This window comes from Pan paniscus, chromosome 17, assembly GCF_029289425.2.
Source record: "Pan paniscus chromosome 17, NHGRI_mPanPan1-v2.0_pri, whole genome shotgun sequence".
NCBI classification, from domain to species: domain Eukaryota; kingdom Metazoa; phylum Chordata; class Mammalia; order Primates; family Hominidae; genus Pan; species Pan paniscus.
Genome location: NC_073266.2, coordinates 56,520,060 through 56,540,271, shown reverse-complemented (window position 1 = coordinate 56,540,271; position 20,212 = coordinate 56,520,060). Strand labels below are relative to the sequence as shown.

The 20,212-nt window shown below is 37.2% G+C and overlaps 1 long non-coding RNA gene across 1 annotated transcript in view; it reads left to right on the top strand.

Annotated features, from left to right (window-relative positions):
* Nucleotides 1–18,711, top strand: part of LOC117976760 (uncharacterized) — a 636,602-nt gene extending 617,891 nt beyond the window's left edge. Inside the window, exon 10 of the long non-coding RNA XR_008621945.2 lies at nt 18,148–18,711. This is a non-coding gene — a long non-coding RNA (uncharacterized LOC117976760). The remainder of the gene's footprint in view (nt 1–18,147) is intronic.
* The last annotated feature ends 1,501 nt before the right edge of the window (nt 18,712–20,212 follow it).

Genomic DNA, 20,212 nt, shown 5'->3' with positions numbered 1-20,212 from the left:
AAGAAAATAAAGAAAAATACTCTTGATTTAAAGAATGTCATGCATGTGTGAAGACAGGAAGTAAAGAGCCTGGGCCATTCATGGATTTGTAAGTAGTTCTATATGGAAGGACAGTAAAGTGAAAGGGAGGAGAGCAGCAAGTGGAAGTGTACAGAGGTCAGCTCAGGGAGAACAGAAAAGTTATCCAAAAGATCCTATTTTATCCTGAAAGCAATGGGGAAGACCTGAAGGATTGGAGAGCTGGAAAGCAACACGAAGAGTTTAATATTTCAAATGACCAATTTGGTAAGAAATAAGTGTGCATATCACCATGCAGGGTGCATGGGTGATATGGTTTGGCTCTGTGTCCCTACCCAAATCTCATGTTGAATTATAATTCCCACTGTTGGAGGTGGGGCCTGGTGGGAGGTGACTGGATCATGAAGGTGGTTTCTAATGATATAGCACCATCCCCCTAGTGTTGTCTCATGACTGAGCTCTCATGGGATCAGTTGTTGAAAAGTGTGTAGCATCTTTCCCCTTGCTCTCTCTTTCTCCTGCTCCAGCCATGTAGGATGTGTTGGCTTCTACTTCACCTTCTGCCATGATTGTAAGTTTCCTGGGGCCTGCGAGCCATGCTTCCTGTTCAGCCTGTGGAGCAAACTAATACAAGGGGGAAGATGGTCCAGTCTGTAAAGTAGCATGAGAGATTTTTTTGTGGTGATGGGAGAATTGTATATCTTGAGTAAGATGGTAGTTAAATGAATGCATATGTATGTCAAAACTCAAACAGTATACTTAAAAATGGGTGCAGTTTATTGCATGTCCAATGTACCTCAATAAAGTTGATTAAAGAATACTGTAGGGCAATTAAAAAGAACAAGTACCTCATATATGTCACTACATGGATGGATCTCATAAATGTATTGAATTTTTAAAAGGTTATCTATTTACAGCATGTTGAAAAACAAAGTTAACCCCTGTTACATAAGTCAAAATAAACATTATTTTTCTGATAAATAATGATCAGAAGGGTCACAAAGGAGGGCCAAGTGTGTTAGTGATCATTCCTATCTTTAACTGACTGGAAATTACATAAGTGTGTCCTTTGAAAAATTCACTGGAGATGTACTCATAATTTGTATGTTGTATATAAATCTGTTATACATAAGTTTTTAACTACAAAATAAAAAACAAAAAGGATGGCTGGAGAACTCTAGTTGGTATATACAGTATATGAAGAAGGAATTTAACTATATTACAGATAGATTACATAAGCTCACTGAAGGGTAAGGAAAGGAAAGGAACTCATCTAAATACCTTGGTAAAACAGTGCCTTGACTAAATACTGTTAGGCTAGAAAAATTATACACAAAAAATTTACTCTTATGTCTAGATTTATTTTTCACAGGGGTACAGTTTAGCAGTTCTGACTACATTTATGCAAGGCTTGAACAAGTAAATATACTACAGATAATGAGAACCAGTTTTGCCTTTGTAAGAGAAGTTAACAAAAAATAAGCAAATAGAAAAAGCGACAAAGAGCTCTGAGGTGGTTTGTCAGAGTGGGAGATATCAGAATAAACTCATGTTTATTTCAAAAGATAGATTATAGATAGATAGATTAGTTATATAGATAATAGGTAGATAAAGTAAATGTAGATTTTGTGTATACATAGGTTAGTATAAATATATACACTCCCTACCATGTTGGCTGAGAGGCTTTAAATTAGTGAAACCTCAGGAGAAATGAACACACCATTTGTTCTCTGAAGACTGTTTTCCAGGGCCCCTTGTGGAAATGGTTAAATCTAGAACTGAGACAAGGAAACTATCAGAAGATTCAGATAAACCTAAATGGTCAGAAAGTGTACTATAAAAGACCTGCTACAAAATAAAAAGAGAGGATAGGCACATAGGTCAAGGACATAGGTATAAACATGAAAGAACTCCCAATGGCCAAAGCTGAAACAATTCAAACAACAAAACAATAGCAATAGTAATAAATTATTACCTAAAATATACATCCATGAGTCCATTCTAATATGAATAAAAAAATAAATAGGAAGTATGACAACCCTTCTGTAGAGAATAATAAATTATTTTATATGTATAAAAATATATTTTTATAAATACAAATATCTATATATTTATATGTTTATAAATAATAAATAAATAAGGAAGTATGATAACTCTTCTGTACAGAAGAATTTTAGTTATTAAATGTGGGAAGAATGTGGAAAGTAAAACAATTATCATTGCTACATCATAGTAGTAATTATTTTGGTCAAGATCAAATGTGAATGCTAGAATTAGTAAGCAAAACTCTAAAGAGGAACAGTCACAAAGTATTTCCCCACGAAATTTTTAATTGCTGTGCTTTAATTAGTTTTAATATTTTTTAATTTTTAAAATTTTATTTCAATAGGTTTTTGAGGAACAGGTGGTGTTTGGTTACATGAATAAGTTCTTTAGTGGTGACTTTTGAGATTTTGGTGCACTGGTCACCCAACCAGTATACACTGTACCCAATGTGTAGTCTTTTATACCTTGCCATCCCCCAACCATTCCCCCGAGTTCCCAAAGTCCAATGTATCATTCTCATTCCTCTGTATCCTCATAGCTTAGCTCCCACATATAAGTGAGAACATATAATGTTTGGTTTTCCACTCCTGAGTTACTTCACTTAGAGTAATAGTCTCCACTTCCATCCAGCTTGCTGCGAATGCCATTATTTAGTTCCTTTTTATGGCTGAGTAGTATTCCATTGTGTGTGTGTGTGTGTGTGTGTGTGTGTGTGTGTGTGTGTGTGTGTGTGTGTGTCTATATAACATTTTCTTTATCCACTCATTGATTGGTGGGCATTTGGGCTGGTTCCATATTTTTTGCAATTGCAAACTGTGCTGCTATAAACATGGATGTGCAATTTTTTTTTTTTTTTTTTTTTTTGTATAATGGTTTCTTTTCCTCTGGGTAGATATCTAGTAGTGGGAATGCTGGAACAAACAGTAGATGTACTTTTAGTTCTTTAATGAATCTTTACTCTGTTTTCCATAGTCATTGTACTACTTTACATTCCCACCAACCGTGAAGTGTTCTGTTTTCACCACATCCTCAACAACAACTATTATTCTTTCTTTGATTATGGTCATTCTTGCAGGAATGAGGTGGTATTGCATTGTAGTTTTGATTCACATTTCCCTGATAATTACTGGTGTTGAGCATTTTTCCATATGCTTGTAAGCCATTTGTATATCTTCTTTCGAGAATTGTCTATTCATGTCTTTGTCCAACATTTTGTTGGGATTGTTTTTGTTCTTGCTGATTTGTTTGAGTTCTTTGTACATTGTAGACATTAGTCCTTTGTCAGATATATAGATTGTGAAGATTTTCTCCCACTCTGTGGGTTGTCTGTTAACTCTGCTGCTGCCGATGATGATGATTATTATTTTTGCTTTGCAGAAGCTTTTTAGTTTAACTAAGTCCAATCTATTTAATTTGCTTTTGTTGCATTTGCTTTTGGGTTCGTGGTCATAAAGTCTTTCCCTAAGCCAAGGTCTAGAAGGGTTTTTCCAATGTTATCTTCTACAATCTTTATGGTTTCATATCTTAGATTTAAGTGTTTAATCCATCTTGAGTTAGTTTTTGTGTAGGGTGAGAGATGAGGATCCAGTTTCATTCTTCTGTATGTGGCTTGGCAATTATCCCAGCACCATTTATTGAATAGGGTAAACTTTCCCCATTTTATGCTTTTGTTCACTTGTCAAAAGTAAGTTGGCTCTAAGTATTTGGTTTTATTTCCGGGTTCTCTATTCTGTTCTATTGGTCTATGTGCCAATTTTTATACCAACACCATACTGTTTTGGTGACTATGGCCTTATAGTGAAGTTGGGTAATGTGATGCCTCCAGATTTGTTCTGTTTGCTTAGTCTTGCTTTGGCTTTGTTGACTCTTTGTTGGTTGCATATGAATTTTAGGATTTTTTTTCTAGTTCTGTGAAGAATGATAGTGGTATTTTGATGAGAATTGCGTTGAGTTTGTAGATTGTTTTTAGCAGTATGGTCATTTTCACAATATTGATTCTACCCATCCATGAGCATGGAATGTGCTTCCATTTGTTTGAGTCATCTAAGATTTCTTTCAGCAGTGTTTTGTAGTTTTCCTTGTAGAGTTCTTTCATGTCCTTTGTTAGGTATATTCCTAAGTATTGTATTTTATTTTTTTAATTTTATTTTTGCATCTATTATGAAAGGGGTTGAGTTCTTGATTTAATTCTCAGCTTGGTTGCTGTTGGTGTATAGCAGAGCTACTGATCTGTGTACATTAATTTTGTATCCTGAATCTTTGCTGAATTTATTTACCAGCTCTAAGAGCTTCTTTGATGAGTCTTTAGGGTTTTCTAGGTATATGATCATTTTATCAGAAAACAGTGACAGTTTCACTTCCTCTTTATGGATTTGGATGCCTTTTATTTCTTTCTCTTGTCTGATTGCTCTGGCTAGGACTTCCAGTACTACGTTGAATAGAAGTGGTGAAAGTGGGCATCCTCGTCTTGTTCCGGTTGTCAGGGTGAAGGCTTTCAACTTTTCCCTGTTCAGTATAATGTTGGCTACGGGTTTGTCATAGATGGCTTTTATTGCCTTAAGGTATGCCTCTTTCATGCCGATTTTGCTGAAGGGTTTTAATCATAAAGGGATGCTGGATTTTGTCAAACGGTTTTTCTGTGTCTGTTGAGATGATCGTGTGATTTTTGTTTCTAATTCTGTTTATGTGGTGTATCACATTTATTAACTTACATATGTAAAACCATCCCTGCATCCCTGTTATGAAACCCACTTGATCATGGTGGATTATCTTTTTGATATGCTGTTGGATTCAATTTGCTATCATTTTGTTGAGGATTTTTTGCATATATGTTCACCAGGGATACCGGTCTGTAGTTTTCTTTTTTTATTATGTCCTTTTCTGGTTTTGGTATTTGGGTAATACTGGCTTCATAGAATCATTTAGGGAGGATTTCCTCTTTGTCTATTTTTTGAAATAGTGTCAAAAAGATTGGTACCAATTCTTCTTTGAATGTTTGATAGAATTCAGCTGTAAATCCATCTATTCCTGGATTTTTTTTTGTTGGCAAATTCTTAATTACCATTTCAAGCTTGCTGCTTGTTATTGGTCTGTTCAGAGATTCTATATTTTCCTGGTTTAACCTAGGAGGGTTGTATGCTTCCAGGAATTTATCCATATCCATTAAGTTTTCTAGTTTATGTATGTAAAGGTGTTCATAGTAGCCTTGAATAATCTTTTGTGTTTCTGTGGTATCACTGTGGTATCAGTTGTAATAGCTCCCGTTTCATTTCTAATTGAGCTTATTTGGATCTTCTCTCTTTTATTCTTCATCAATCTCACTTATCTTTCTCTGCCCCTTTACCTTAAATTTCTGTGAGTCTGTATGTGTTAGGTCAGTCTCCTGAAGACAGCAAAAACTATGTTGGTGAATTCTTATCCATTCTGCCATTCTGTGTCTTTTAATTGGAGCATTTAAGCCATTTACACTCAATGTTAGTATTGAGGTGTGAGGTGCTATTCTAGTAATTGTGCTATTTATTACCTGAATACCTTTTTTCATTGTGTTATTGTTTTATAGGTCCTATTAGATTTATGCTTTAAGGAGGTTCTATTTTGGTGTATTTCAAGGATTTGTTTCTATCGATTTTATTTATCTTTTAAAAGAATCAACTTTTTGTTCCATTTTCTTTTTTTTTTTGGTTTATGCATTTGCTATATTATAATTTTATTGTTATTTTAGAATATGCTCCTTCTATTTATTTATTTTTTTATTTTATTATTATTATACTTTAAGTTTTAGGGTACATGTGCACAATGTGCAGGTTAGTTACATATGTATACATGTGCCATGCTGGGGTGCTGCACCCATTAACTCGTCATTTAGCATTAGGTATATCTCCTAATGCTATCCCTCCCCCCTCCCCCTCACCCCACAACAGTCCCCAGAGTGTGATGTTCCCCTTCCTGTGTCCATGTGTTCTCATTGTTCAATTCCCACCTATGAGTGAGAACATGCGGTGTTTGGTTTTTTGTCCTTGTGATAGTTTACTGAGAATGATGATTTCCAATTTCATCCATGTCCCTACAAAGGACATGAACTCATCATTTTTTATGGCTGCATAGTATTCCATGGTGTATATGTGCCACATTTTCTTAATCCAGTCTATCATTGTTGGACATTTGGCTTGGTTCCAAGTCTTTGCTATTGTGAATAGTGCTGCAATAAACATACGTGTTCATGTGTCTTTATAGCAGCATTATTTATAGTCCTTTGGGTATATACCCAGTAATGGGATGGTGGAGTCAAATGGTATTTCTAGTTCTAGATCCCTGAGGAATCGCCACACCAACTTCCACAATGGTTGAACTAGTTTACAGTCCCACCAACAGTGTAAAAGTGTTCCTATTTCTCCACATCCTCTCCAGCACCTGTTGTTTCCTGACTTTTTAATGATTACCATTCTAACTGGTGTGAGATGGTATCTCATTGTGGTTTTGATTTGCATTTCTCTGATGGCCAGTGATGGTGAGCATTTTTTCATGTGTTTTTTGGCTACATAAATGTCTTCTTTTGAGAAGTGTCTGTTCATGTCCTTCGCCCACTTTTTGATGGGGTTGTTTTTTTCTTGTAAATTTGTTTGAGTTCATTGTAGATTCTGGATATTAGCCCTTTGTCAGATGAGTAGGTTGCGAAAATTTTCTCCCATTCTGTAGGTTGCCTGTTCACTCTGATGGTAGTTTCTTTTGCTGTGCAGAAGCGCTTTAGTTTAATTAGATCCCATTTGTCAACTTTGGCTTTTGTTGCCATTGCTTTTGGTGTTTTAGACATGAAGTCCTTGCCCATGCCTATGTCCTGAATGGTAATGCCTAGGTTTTCTTCTAGGGTTTTTATGGTTTTAGGTCTAACATTTAAGTCTTTAATCCATCTTGAATTAATTTTTGTGTGAGGTGTAAGGAAGGGATCCAGTTTCAGTTTTCTACATATGGCTAGCCAGTTTTCCCAGCACCATTTATTAAATAGGGAATCCTTTCCCCATTGCTTGTTTTTGTCAGGTTTGTCAAAGATCAGATAGTTGTAGATATGTGGCGTTATTTCTGAGGGCTCTGTTCTGTTCCATTGATCTTTATCTCTGTTTTGGTACCAGTACCATGCTGTTTTGGTTACTGTAGCCTTGTAGTATAGTTTGGAGTCAGGTAGCGTGATGGCTCCAGCTTTGTTCTTTTGGCTTAAAATTGACTTGGCAATGCAGGCTCTTTTTTGGTTCCATATGAACTTTAAAGTAGCTTTTTCCAATTCTGTGAAGAAAGTCATTGGTAGCTTGATGGGAATGGCATTGAATCTGTAAATTACCTTGGGCAGTATGGCCATTTTCACGATATTGATTCTTCCTATCCATGAGCATGGAATGTTCTTCCATTTCTTTGTGTCCTCTTTTATTTCCTTGAGCAGTGGTTTGTAGTTCTCTTGAAGAGGTCCTTCATGTCCCTTGTAAGTTGCATTCCTAGGTATTTTATTCTCTTTGAAGCCGTTGTGAATGGGAGTTCACTCATGATTTGGCTCTCTGTTTGTCTGTTATTGGTGTATAAAAATGCTTGTGATTTTTGTACATTGATTTTGTATCCTGAGACTTTGCTGAAGTTTCTTATCAGCTTAAGGAGATTTTGGGCTAAGACAATGGGGTAATCTAGATATACAATCATGTCATCTGCAAACAGGGACAATTTGACTTCCTCTTTTCCTAATTGAATACCCTTTATTTCCTTCTCCTGCCTAATCGCCCTGGCCAGAACTTCCAACACTATGTTGAACAGGAGTGGTGAGAGAGGGCATCCCTGTTTTGTGCCAGTTTTCAAAGGGAATGCTTCCAGTTTTTGCCCATTCAGTATGATATTGGCTGTGGGTTTGTCATAGATAGCTCTTATTATTTTGAAATACGTCCCATCAATACCTAATTTATTGAGAGTTTTTAGCATGAAGGGTTGTTGAATTTTGTCAAAGGCCTTTTCTGCCTCTATTGAGATAATCATGTGGTTTTTGCCTTTGGTTCTGTTTATATGCTGGATTATATTTATTGATTTGTGTATATTGAACCTGCCTTCCATCCCAAGGATGAAGCCCACTTGATCATGGTGGATAAGCTTTTTGATGTGCTGCTGGATTCCGTTTGCCAGTATTTTATTGAGGATTTTTGCATCGATGTTCATCAAGGATATTGATCTAAAATTCTCTTTTTTGGTTGTGTCTCTGCCTGGCTTTGGTATCAGGATGATGCTGGCCTCATAAAATGAGTTAGGGAGGATTCCCTCTTTTTCTATTGATTGAAATAGTTTCAGAAGGAATGGTACCAGTTCCTCCTTGTACCTCTGGTAGAATTTGGCTGTGAATCCATCTGGTCCTGGACTCTTTTTGGTTGGTAAGCTATTGATTATTGCCACAATTTCAGAGCCTGTTGTTGATCTATTCAGAGATTCAACTTCTTCCTGGTTTAGTCTTGGGAGGGTGTATGTGTCGAGGAATTTATCCATTTCTTCTAGAGTTTCTAGTTTATTTGTGTAGAGGTGTTTGTAGTATTCTCTGATGGTAGTTTGTATTTCTGTGGGATCAGTGGTGATATCCCCTTTATCATTTTTTATTGCGTCTATTTGATTCTTCTCTCTTTTCTTCTTTATTAGTCTTGCTAGGGGTCTATCAATTTTATTGATCCTTTCAAAAAACCAGCTCCTGGATTCATTAATTTTTTGAAGGGTTTTTTATGTCTCTATTTCCTTCAGTTCTGCTCTGATATTAGTTATTTCTTGCCTTCTGCTAGCTTTTGAATGTGTTTGCTCTTGCTTTTCTAGTTCTTTTAATTGTGATGTTAGGGTGTCAATTTTGGATCTTTCTTGCTTTCTCTTGTGGGCATTAAGTGCTATAAATTTCCCTCTACACACTGCTTTGAATGTGTCCCAGAGATTCTGGTATGTTGTGTCTTTGTTCTCGTTGGTTTCAAAGAACATCTTTATTTCTGCCTTCATTTCATTGTGTACCCACTAGTCATTCAGGAGCAGGTTGTTCAGTTTCCATGTAGTTGAGCAGTTTTGAGTGAGTTTCTTAATCCTGTGTACTAGTTTGATTTCACTGTGGTCTGAGAGACAGTTTGTTATAATTTCTGTTCTTTTACATTTGCTGAGGAGAGCTTTACTTCCAACTATGTGGTCAATTTTGGAATAGGTGTGGTGTGGTGCTGAAAAAAATGTATATTCTGTTGATTTGGGGTGGAGAGTTCTGTAGATGTCTATTAGGTCTGCTTGGTGCAGAGCTGAGTTCAATTCCTGGGTATCCTTGTTAACTTTCTGTCTCGTTGATCTGTCTAATGTTGACAGTGGGGTGTTAAAATCTCCCATTATTATTGTGTGGGAGTCTAAGTCTCTTTGTAGGTCACTCAGGACTTGCTTTATGAATCTGGGTGCTCCTGTATTGGGTGCATATATATTTAGGATTTTCTTTTGTTTTTGTTTGTTTGTTAGTTTCAATTTTACTTAGTTCTGCTCTGGTCTTTGTTATTTTTTTTCTTATGCTGGGTTTGGGTTTGGAATGTTCTTGTTTCTCCAGTTCCGTGAGTTATGACCTTAGATTGTCTATTTGTGCTGTTTCAGACTTTTTGGTATAGGCATTTAATGCTATGAACTCTCCTTTTGGCACTGCTTTTGTTGTATCCCAGAAGTTTTGATAGGTTGTGTTAATATTACTGTTAAGTTAAAATATTTTTTAAATTTCCATCTTGATTTCATTGTTGATCCAATGATCATTCAGGAGCAGGTTATTTAATTTCCATGTATTTGCATCATTTTGAGGGTTCCTATTGTTTTTAGTTTAGTTTGTTTTCTTTCGTTTTGATGGAGTCTCATTTTGTCACCCACGTCTAGCTAATTTTTGTACTTTTAGTGGAGACAGGGTTTCGCCATGTTGGCCGGCTTGTCTGAAACTCCTGACCTCGGGTGATCTGCCTGCCTTAGCCTCCCAGTGTGCTGGGATTACAGGCATGAACCACCGTGCCCAACCTGAGGGTTCCTTTTGGAGTTGATTTTCAATTTTATTCCACTGTGGTCTGAGAGAGTACTTGATATAATTTCAATTTTCTTAAATTTACTGAGACTTGTTTTGTGGTGCATGATATGATCTATCTTGAAGAATGTTCCATGTGCTGATGAATAGAATGTATATTCTGCAGTTGTTGGGTAGAATGCTCTCTAAATATCTGTTAAGTCGATTTATTGTAGGGTATAGTTTAAATCCATGGTTTCTTTGTTGACTTTCTGTCTTGATGGCCTGTCTAGTGCTGTCAGTGGAGTATTAATGCTCCCACCCCCCACCTTATGTTGCCATCTATCTGATTTCTTAGGTCTAGTAGTAATAGTCTTATAAAGTTGGGAGCTCCAGTGTTAGGTGCATGTATATATTTAGAATTGTGGTATACTCCAGTTGGACTGTCCTTTTATCATTATATAATATCTCTCTTTGTCTTTTTTAACTGTTGTTTCTTTAAAGTCTAATTTGTCTGATATAAGAAGAGCCACTTTTTCTCACTTGTGGTGTCCATTTGCATGGAATATCTTTTTCCACCCCTTTACCTGAAGTTTATGTGAGTCCTTATGTGTTAGGTCAGTCTCCTGAAGACAGCAGAAACTTGGTTGGTGAATTCTTATTCATTCTGCCATTTTGTATTTTTCAAGTGGAGTATTTAGGCCATTTACATTCACTATTAGTGTTGTGATGTGAGGTCCTATTCTATTCATCCTTCTAACTGTTGCCTGAATACCTCGCTTTTTTTTTCATTTTATTATTATTATGTAGGTCCTGTGAGATTTATGCTTTAAGGAGTTTCTATTTTGCATATTTTGAGGATTTGTTTCAAGATTTAGAGCTCCTTTTAGCAGTTCTTGTAGTGCTGGCTTGGCAGCGGCGAATTTTCTCAGCATTTGTTTGTCTGGGAAAGACTTTATCTTTCCTTCATTTATGGAGCTTAATTTCACTGGATACGAAATTCTTAGCTGATAATTCTTTTGTTTAAGGAGGCTAAAAATAAGACCCAAATCCATTCTAGCTTGTAGGGTTTCTGCTGAGAAATCTGCTGTTAATCTGATAGGTTTTCCTTTATAAGTTATCCGATGCTTTTGCCTTACAGGTCTTAAGATTCTTTCCTTTGTCTTGACTTTAGATAACCTGATGACCATGTGCCTAGGCAACAATCTTTTTGTGATGAATTTCCCAGGTGTTCTTTGAGCTTCTTGTATTTGGATGTCTAGATCTCTAGCAAGACTGGAGAAGTTTTCCTCAATTATTCCCTCAAATAGGTTTTTCAAACTTTTAGATTTCTTTTCTTTCTCAGGAACACCAATTATTCTTAGGTTTGGATGTTTAACATAGTCCCAAACTTCTTGGAGGCTTGTTCATTTTTTAAAATTATTTGTTCTTTGTCTTTCTTGGATTTGGTAAATTCAAAAGCCTTGTCTTTAAGCTCTGAAGTTCTTTCTTCTGCTTGCTCAATTCTATTGCTGAGACTTCCCAGTGCATTTTGCATTTCTCTAGGTGTGTCCTGGATTTCCAGAAGTTATGATTGTTGTTTTATTTATACTCTATTTCATTGAAGATCTTTCCTTTCGTATCCTGTATCATGATTTGATTTGTTTAAGTTGGACTTCATTTTTCTCTGGTGCCTCCTTGATTAGCTTAATAACTGACCTTCTGAATTCTTTTTCTGGCAATTCATAGAGTTCTTCTTTGTTGGATCCATTGCTGGTGAGCTGGTATAATTTTTGGGGGGTGTTAAAAACCTTGTTATGTCATATTATCAAAATTATTTTTCTGGTTCCTTCTCATTTGGATAGACTATGTCAGAGGAATATCTGGGCTTCAAGGGCTACTGTTCAGATTCTTTTGTCCCACAGTCTGCTCCCTTGATGTGGTGTTCTCCTGCTTTTCCTAGCAATGGGGTTTCCTGGGAGCTGAATTGCAGTGATTGTTTTTGCTTTTCTGAGCCTAGCCACCCAGTGGAGCTACTGGGCTCCAGGTTGGTACTGGGGGGTGTCTGCCAAAAGTCCTGTGATGTGATCTGTCATCAGGTCTTGCATCTGTGGATACCAGCACCTGCTCTGGTGGACGTAGCCGGGGAGTGAAGAGGACTCTGTGAGAGTCCTTGATTGTATTTTTGTATAGTGCACTGGTTTTGTGTTGATTGGCCTCTGGCCAGGTGGTGCTTTCAAGAGTGCATCAGCTGTGATCTTATAGGGAAGGCACAAATTTGCCCTAAGGACACCTGGTTAAGTATTCCAGTTTCTCAGCTGTATGTAAGGCCATAGGGCTCCCAAGAGATTATGACCTTTGTCTTTGGCTACCAGGGCAGTTAGAGAAAGACTATCAGGTGGGATTAGAGATAGGTGTGTCTGAGCTCAGCCTCTCCTTGAGTGAGGCTGCTGCTGGGATTGTGGTTCCCAGTCCAGTGAAGTTATATTCCCAAGAGGATTATGGCTGCCTCTGCTGAGTCATACAGGTTGCCAGGAAAGTGAGGAAAGCCGGCAGTCACAGGCCTCATCCCACTCCCATGCAGCCTGCTGTCCTGAAGGCCAATCTCACTCCTACAGTGCACCCCCAACAGCACTCAGCCTCTTTCCAGGCAGCCAGTGACCAGTGCTGAGAACTTGCCCCAGACCAAAAGCCTCCGCATTGAGAAAGCAAGCAGATTCACAGTTTTTTGGCATCTCAGGAAGCCTTCAGGGATAATCCAGTTCCTTCGAAGGGTCTCTGGATTCTCTCCACTTTCCTCATACATTCCTGAAGTAGTTTGTGAGCAAAAGTTCATGATGTGAGTCTTCACACACTGCTCCGTCTGTCCAAGTGGGAGCTGCAAGCTACTCCTGCCTCCTATTTGCCATTTTAATCTGTTTTCTGCTCTGCTTTTATTAACATATGTTGAAAAACATTTTCACAGGTCTCCCTTCAGGAATTGAAACTTAATTTCTCTCCCTTTTTGTGTGTACTGGACTTAGGGACTCAATTTTTATAAATGGAGCATGGAAGATAAAAAATAGTAACTGCATATTGGAGAAACCTGGAAGAAACTCCCTTTGCCAAGTTGCCAAGGTTAACATCACAAATAATGAGACATAAGATAAGATGAAGTGAGAAAGACACTTCTTTCTTTGGTATTCTTTCCAAATATCCATAACATCAGTCTAATCATGAGAAAAAGTAAAAAAATAAATAAATAAAACAAAGTAACTGATTGCAAGTTTGAAGGTCATGAAAAACTTAGATTGAGAAGCTGTCACACACCAGAAGAGACTAAATGCAATGTGGTGTCTTAGATTGGATTATTCTACAAAGAAAAACATTCGTGGAAAACTAAACAAATTCAAAAATGTCTGTAGTTTAGTTAAGAGCTTGCACCAGTGCTAATTTATTTCTCCTCCTTTTCCTCCTTCTCCTTCTTCGAAATAGGGTCTCACTCTGTTGCCCAGGCTGTAGTGCAGTGGCATAATCATAGCTCACTGCAGTCTTAACCTCCTGGGCTCAATCTATCCTCCAGCCTCAGCCTCCTGAACAGCTGGGATTATAGGTGCTTACCACCACACCCGGATAATTTTTGTATTTATTGTAGAGATGGGGTTTCATCATGTTGCCCAGACTGGTCTTGAACACCTTGGCTCAAGTGATCCTCTCGCCTTGGCCTCCCAAAGTGCTGGGATTACAGATGTGAGCCACCACGCCCAGCCACTATCAAATGCTAATTATGATAGTTGTGATAATTATTAATGTGATAATAGTTAGAAAAGAGGTCAACATTAGGGGAAAGTGGGTGAAGGGTATCTGTGGCCTCTGTACTCTCTTTGAAAGTCTTTAGTAAGTTTTAAATTATTTCAAAGTAAAAAATTTAAAAACAACTCAAAAGATTAAAAAAATAAAGTTGGCAACATAATTCTGGAAGACAGAAGAGAGATTAGAGCTAGAGATATAAATTTAAAAGTTGCAGTTGAAGAGGTAGAAGTTGAAGCTTAAAGAAGGAGAAATTAAATTACCTGGAGAGAGTATGAATGGTTTTGAGGAAAGAGAGCTGAAGGCCAACTCCTCTAGAACAATCAGGTCAGTTCAAGGATTTAACAAATGGAAATAGCATAAAACTGTACCTGTGTGTTTGAGACCAACATCAATGGTCATGGTGTAGCTTTAAGATTAGATAGACATGTTGTCTAAACTTCATCTCAGTTTCAGCTCCAGAGAATAAATTAATTTATTAATCTACTTATCAATAAATTAATAATTTAAATTCACACTTAATTCAATTATATTTTAAGTAATGTGGCTCCCCCCACCCACACACCATTTTAAGGGACTCTTGCAAGAGATGTGAGTAAAGTATTTAGCAGTGTGTCCAACACTTAATAAACACTGGGCCATTTTTAATATTCACTTTGAAAGATGTCTAAAGAAGGTGAAAGGCATGAGGGTTTGATTTTTTAAATAACTACTCTTCATTAATTTTCAGCATAAAAGTTTGGTGAATTTGAAAAATCCCGAGGGAACCAACATCAGCATTCAAGGGTTGACAAAGTGTCTGTTTGTGCTTCTTATCTGCTAAACCTTTCTACTTGATTTTTGCAGCCTTTGTTTCTATCTTGGCAATAAGGGTCTTACCAGTGTTAATAGGTAGAAGCAGAGGTATGAGGCTCTAGATATGAGACAACATTGTCTCTTAGGGATTTGGTTCTGTTTAGACCCATGGCCTCATCACCCTGCTTATCTCGCCTCTGAAATTATTACCTGGAGCAAGTGCAGTTCAACATTGGAGTGCCTCCAAATGACCACTGCTTCAAGCCTCAACCACATATTTGCCCTTCTTCAATTATGGATTTTTAAATTAAAGGTTTATAATAGCAATACAGCCTTTGTGCAGTTATCTTGAACCTGAGATATGTAGTATATGTAATGACAAGATTTATTGCCTAAGTAAACAGGCAAGAAAGTCTATAATGAACTGCAGTAATCCAGCCAAGATGTAATGGGACATGAATTAGTGTCTCATTCTCCTCTAGAAAACAGCAGTGGTTTTGTGCTTCAGAAAAGAAGACAGTGAGAATTACTATTGTTATTTAAAATGGACTTATGATGAACATTAGAGTTAGAATCTGATGTTGAAAATTATTCTGAATTTTAATGAAAATTTATGTTAAGCATTTATTTCAAGTTTATGAAGTAACTGAAAATACGTTTAGTGTATTAAAGTTAGAAGAGAGGCAAAAGAGAAAAAAACCTTTCCCACTTTCAATGTCATTTTCTAACAATTTAACTGCAAGACATTCAGACACTCAAGACTGAGTGTCAATTGACTGGAAAGAGCTTCCTTTTGGTCAGGGAAAAATAATTCATATATCAATGTTATCTTAAGTGATTCCTTTGAGTGATGAAATGTAACCACCTGGGAGCAAAGAAGTGAACCCTATAGGACTATGCCACACATTTATAACTAGTTTGGGAGAGCTGAGCCATGAATCCAAGTGGTGTGCCCTGCATAAAATAAGTCCTGAAACTTTTTTTTTTTTTTTTTTTGAGATAGAGTCTCGCTCTGTCGCCCAGGTTGGAGTGCAGTGGCACGACCTCGGCTCACTGCAAGCTCTGCCTCCCGGGTTCACGCCATTCTCCTGCCTCAGCCTCCCAAGTTGCTGGGACTACAGGCGCCTGTCACCATGCCCGGCTAATTTTGTTTTGGTATTTTTAGTACAGACGGGGTTTCACCGTGTTAGCCAGGATGGTCTCTATCTCTTGACTTTGTGATCCGCCCGCCTCGGCCTCCCAAAGTGCTGGGATTACAAGAGTGAGCCACCGCGCCCAGCCGAAACTTTCTTTGAAAGTGTCCTAATATAGTAGTGTAAAGTTCTAGGTATTTTAATAGTCCATAAGAACCAGACTGACAGGAATTTGTAACTTTTTATTATAACCCCATTCTCTTCTGGATTTGTAAGTTTCCACCAGGTACCAAGCAGCTAGCTCTCCTTCTGTGCCCTTTTCTGGGTTCTCAGCCACAGGATCCTGTGTCAGCAGCAAGGAGCAGAGAATGGTTGACAGCATTGAGGGGGGAATAATCAGAGTGTCTGGGTGGGAGCTAGGGTAGGAGATACTCTGGAATAGTTATTTCCTAAAGCTTCACGTTCCACTCAGGGGCAAGCTATGTATAGTGGAATCCATGAGTGTAAGCGGAAGAAAATTTCTCCACCTAACTTGCCACTTATGGAAAATTTAAATTTCACTTGTTTTTCACTAGCCTAATCTCTGTCCTCAGGTCAATTTTCTGAAGAGCAGATTATATTAGGCTAGTGGAAAACAAAGTGAAATTGAAATTTGCATTGAGTCTTTCTTTTTTTTGGTTTCCACAGGCTTGCATGAAGCGGATGTGATCAAGAGCAGAGCTGAAATAGTTAAAATATTCAAGACTGTCCAAGAATTTCAGTTACTCATATAATTTTCTTGTTCCTTGATTGTGGGTTGTTAGGAATTTTTTCATTAAAAAATAGAATCGTTATTGCATACAAAAAAAAATGGTATGGCTTCTGTGTTTGAATACTGGCTCCTCCCGTTACTAATTGTGTGACTTTGAGAAGTTGCATCTCAATTTTCTCATCTTAAATCTGGGGATAAAAATAATATCTATCTCAGAGAGCTGTATGGGAGGATTAAGTGGGCTTTATATGTGTAAAGGTCTTCTGAGAGTGCTTGACACACAGAAACAGTAAATAGTATCTATTTTCAAACAATCATAGTTTTTGTATTTGAGTTATTTTCTTTGCAAATAACAGAAAACACAACTAAAGCTGACTTATACAAAGGGAAAAAACTCACTGGATCACAGAACAGTACAGGAACATGTATGCATTCAGTCACAGCTTGATGTAGGATTTCAAATCATTTCAGCAAAATCTGATTTTTGTCTTTCATGTCTTGGGCCTACAAACTCTGCGAATATTTCACTCTCAGACATGTGTTGAATTTAGTCACAGAATGGCTGTTAGTTCTCAGGGGTACATGCTTTCCAGTTGATATCAAGTAGAAAAAAAGCAAGAGAATGTGTCCCAGCATTTTCAGCTAAAGTTTTATCGCAGGTCAGTTCTTGAACAAATATTTGAAGTTGAGGAAATGCAACACTGATTGGCTTATACTTAATTCATTTCATTTGTCTCTGAGGTAGAGTCAGGGCCTCTGGAAACATATGAACAGATGTGGACTCAGGGTAAGGAACAGAATAGTTCCAGAAAGAAATTGAAGAACCATTACCCAGAAGAGGATGTGTCTGCTAGTTGGCAGAAAAAGATGACGCCCATAACAACCGAGAAATAAGAACATAGCAAGCAAGAAATAAGATGATAATCTCAACATATGCATGAGATTCACTGGAATGAGACAGTAGAAATTTAGAACAATGTAGAAATGATGATGGAAATAATAACAGGATAAAAAATAATAATGAATACTATGCTTTCATATTCAAGAATGTTTTCCAGTTTTTTAAAAAAATTCATACGTGCAATCTTATTTTTTCTGTGCAACATCCTGTGAGATGTCCGTGCCATCATATTTACCATTGTACTTAGAAGGAAACTGAGGCTCAATTTTATTAAACAATTTTTCCTAAGGGTATACCAATGACTGAGAAGAACTAAGACTGGGACCCAGGTCAACTAACTTTTCGTCTCTTACCACTTTCATTATATTTCTCTGTTTTATTAGAGCAGTTTAACCAGTGGTTCGTACTCTGAGATGTCAGAAGGAAGGTTTACCTATATTAGGTGTTGACACCTTAACAAGATATACAAAGTGGGTAGAAATTGGTAAACACTGCTTGTTTGATGCTTTAGAATTCTACTATAGGATACAGCTACAAAAATCATGCCATTCTCTCTAGAGTGGGCAAAAAAAAAAAAACACTTAGTTAATGGAAAAAATGATTAGAGGTAGAAAGCTGCTCACCAGCTCTAATGGTCTCAATTTTGTTCACAAAATAACTTATAAACCATTCATAGTATTCTACCAGTACCTCTTTCTCTTGATTTATAATCTCTTTTTTACGGTTTCAGAATGGAATCAATGGTCTGGAAGAGCACAGGAGGGTAATGTTTCCCAGAAGAGATGATGTTAGAAAAAAATGTGCTGCCCCTGCAGCTTTTGATGCACTTTCTTATTGGTCTACAGGTTGTTTTCTTTCTTGACTGTGATCTGGAAATGTACAACCAGAGGATCTCAATAAATGCTCCAATGTGTGACCAGCTAATTTTATTAACATCAGTTCTCTATGAAATGATGCTGCATTTACTCGGTAACAGAATGAAGTGGCATGAATGAGAGGCGGTGGACACTAATCTGTGACTGAGAGAGAGGAGCTACCACCGATGAAGACCGGTCATCTGGGTTTCACATTTCTCTGTGAATGAACAGTTTTGAAAGACTAAGCCTCGTGTATCTATTCTCCTTTAAAAGTACTGCCTTCCTAAGGAAAACACCCTCAATGTATTCATTTTGTTTCAGTTCTTTGTCTGGAGCTGTTGCTACAACTGCTTTAATGAGAGACAATTTTTTTTTCTGTCATCCACAGTGTCTTTTGCAGCCCTCTTTTGAATTAATAAAATGCATTTTCAAAGTGTTTTGTTGGACTTAGAAGTGCTCTTATAATCCTCCACAAAGTGAAACTAACCATAACTTCATGAACCATTTAATAAACTAGTATCCAGTTATTCCAAAGAGCCATTTATTCATTCATTAAGCCAATTATTAAGCCTTGAGACACGTAATTACCTGGAATTTAAGAGACTATATATTCTCATTGCTCTTACCAAAAAGTATCACCTCAAATTTCACTTGCAAGTTACTGTCTGCCTAACTCAAGACAGTTATTTGTGATAACAAAGAAGTTTATCACCATTCTATGTAAAAGAGTCTGCTTGTCAAAATCCATAGTATGTTTGTCACTGTTGCTATGGGACACAGCAATGGAAAGTAATCATAATTTCTGTTTTAAATATGTGACTTATATCAGCATTTGCCTTAGGGTAATTTAAATAAATTATGCTAAAATAGCAAATTTTCTCTTTCACTTTTGTCTGGTGCTTATAAAAAAGTTAAAAAGATAAATTAATTATCGTCTACTAAACTCGTATATCATGTGAGGTTTATATTCTGAGGATTGAGAATTTATATCATTTAGTGAATTCTAAATGCAAAGATAAAGCTCAATGCATATGTTGTGATTTCAGATACTGAAATATAATGATCAGACTTTTGATTGTGATGGTAAAGTTATGTTTAATTGAAAAAAACATGAAAAGAAGACCTCCAAGAACTTTCAGATAGCAGTGCCCTGAACACCACAGAAGCCTGCATGATGGCCAAGGTGGGAAGCATACTCTCTAATGATTGAAACTAATCCCTGCATGTTCCAGAAATGACTACTAAATATAATCAGAAGCATCTATTGTATTACTGCAGGAAGAAAAACAAATTCACACTTGACCAACCAAAGGTGCAATGAGATCCATAAATCAATATGAGTCTGGTCTCTGTTCTTCCAGCATTTGAGCACAGCTCTCTGGCAATTCTTATGGTTTATGGAAGTTATCTTTTTGCCCTACCTGTTCATGTAGTAAACAGATTTTCACTGAGTGCACAAGGATGCGAACATCTCTTTCTTCCCCCCCTGCAATCCCCTCCATGGTAGCAAAAATCATAGAATATTAAAACTGGGTGCCTTCTAGTTCAGAGGCTTTTACTCACCTGAGACTGTGTGCAAAATGATTGTGCATTTGTGATTAATACGTTTTTTTCCCCAGTGGAAAGGATCCACAGATTTTACTTCATTTGAAAGATCTCCCCAAAAGTTCAGAACGACTGGTCTAATTCAGTGCTAATGAATCACAAAAGAAGAGAGGAACATAGATAGATAGGTCTCAAGAGAGGCAGTTTGTACCCACAACTTGTTTGAGGCAGAGGCAGAACTGCAGCTCAAGTCTTCCTCACTCTAATAGTTGCTACTTCGACAGGAGGACTGGCCTTCTTGGAGGACCGTGCCACTGGCAGCCCAAACAAAAGAAGTGAAAGAGGAAGGAAGTGAAAGAGGAAGAAAGGGAGAAATGGAGGGAGAAGGGGCTG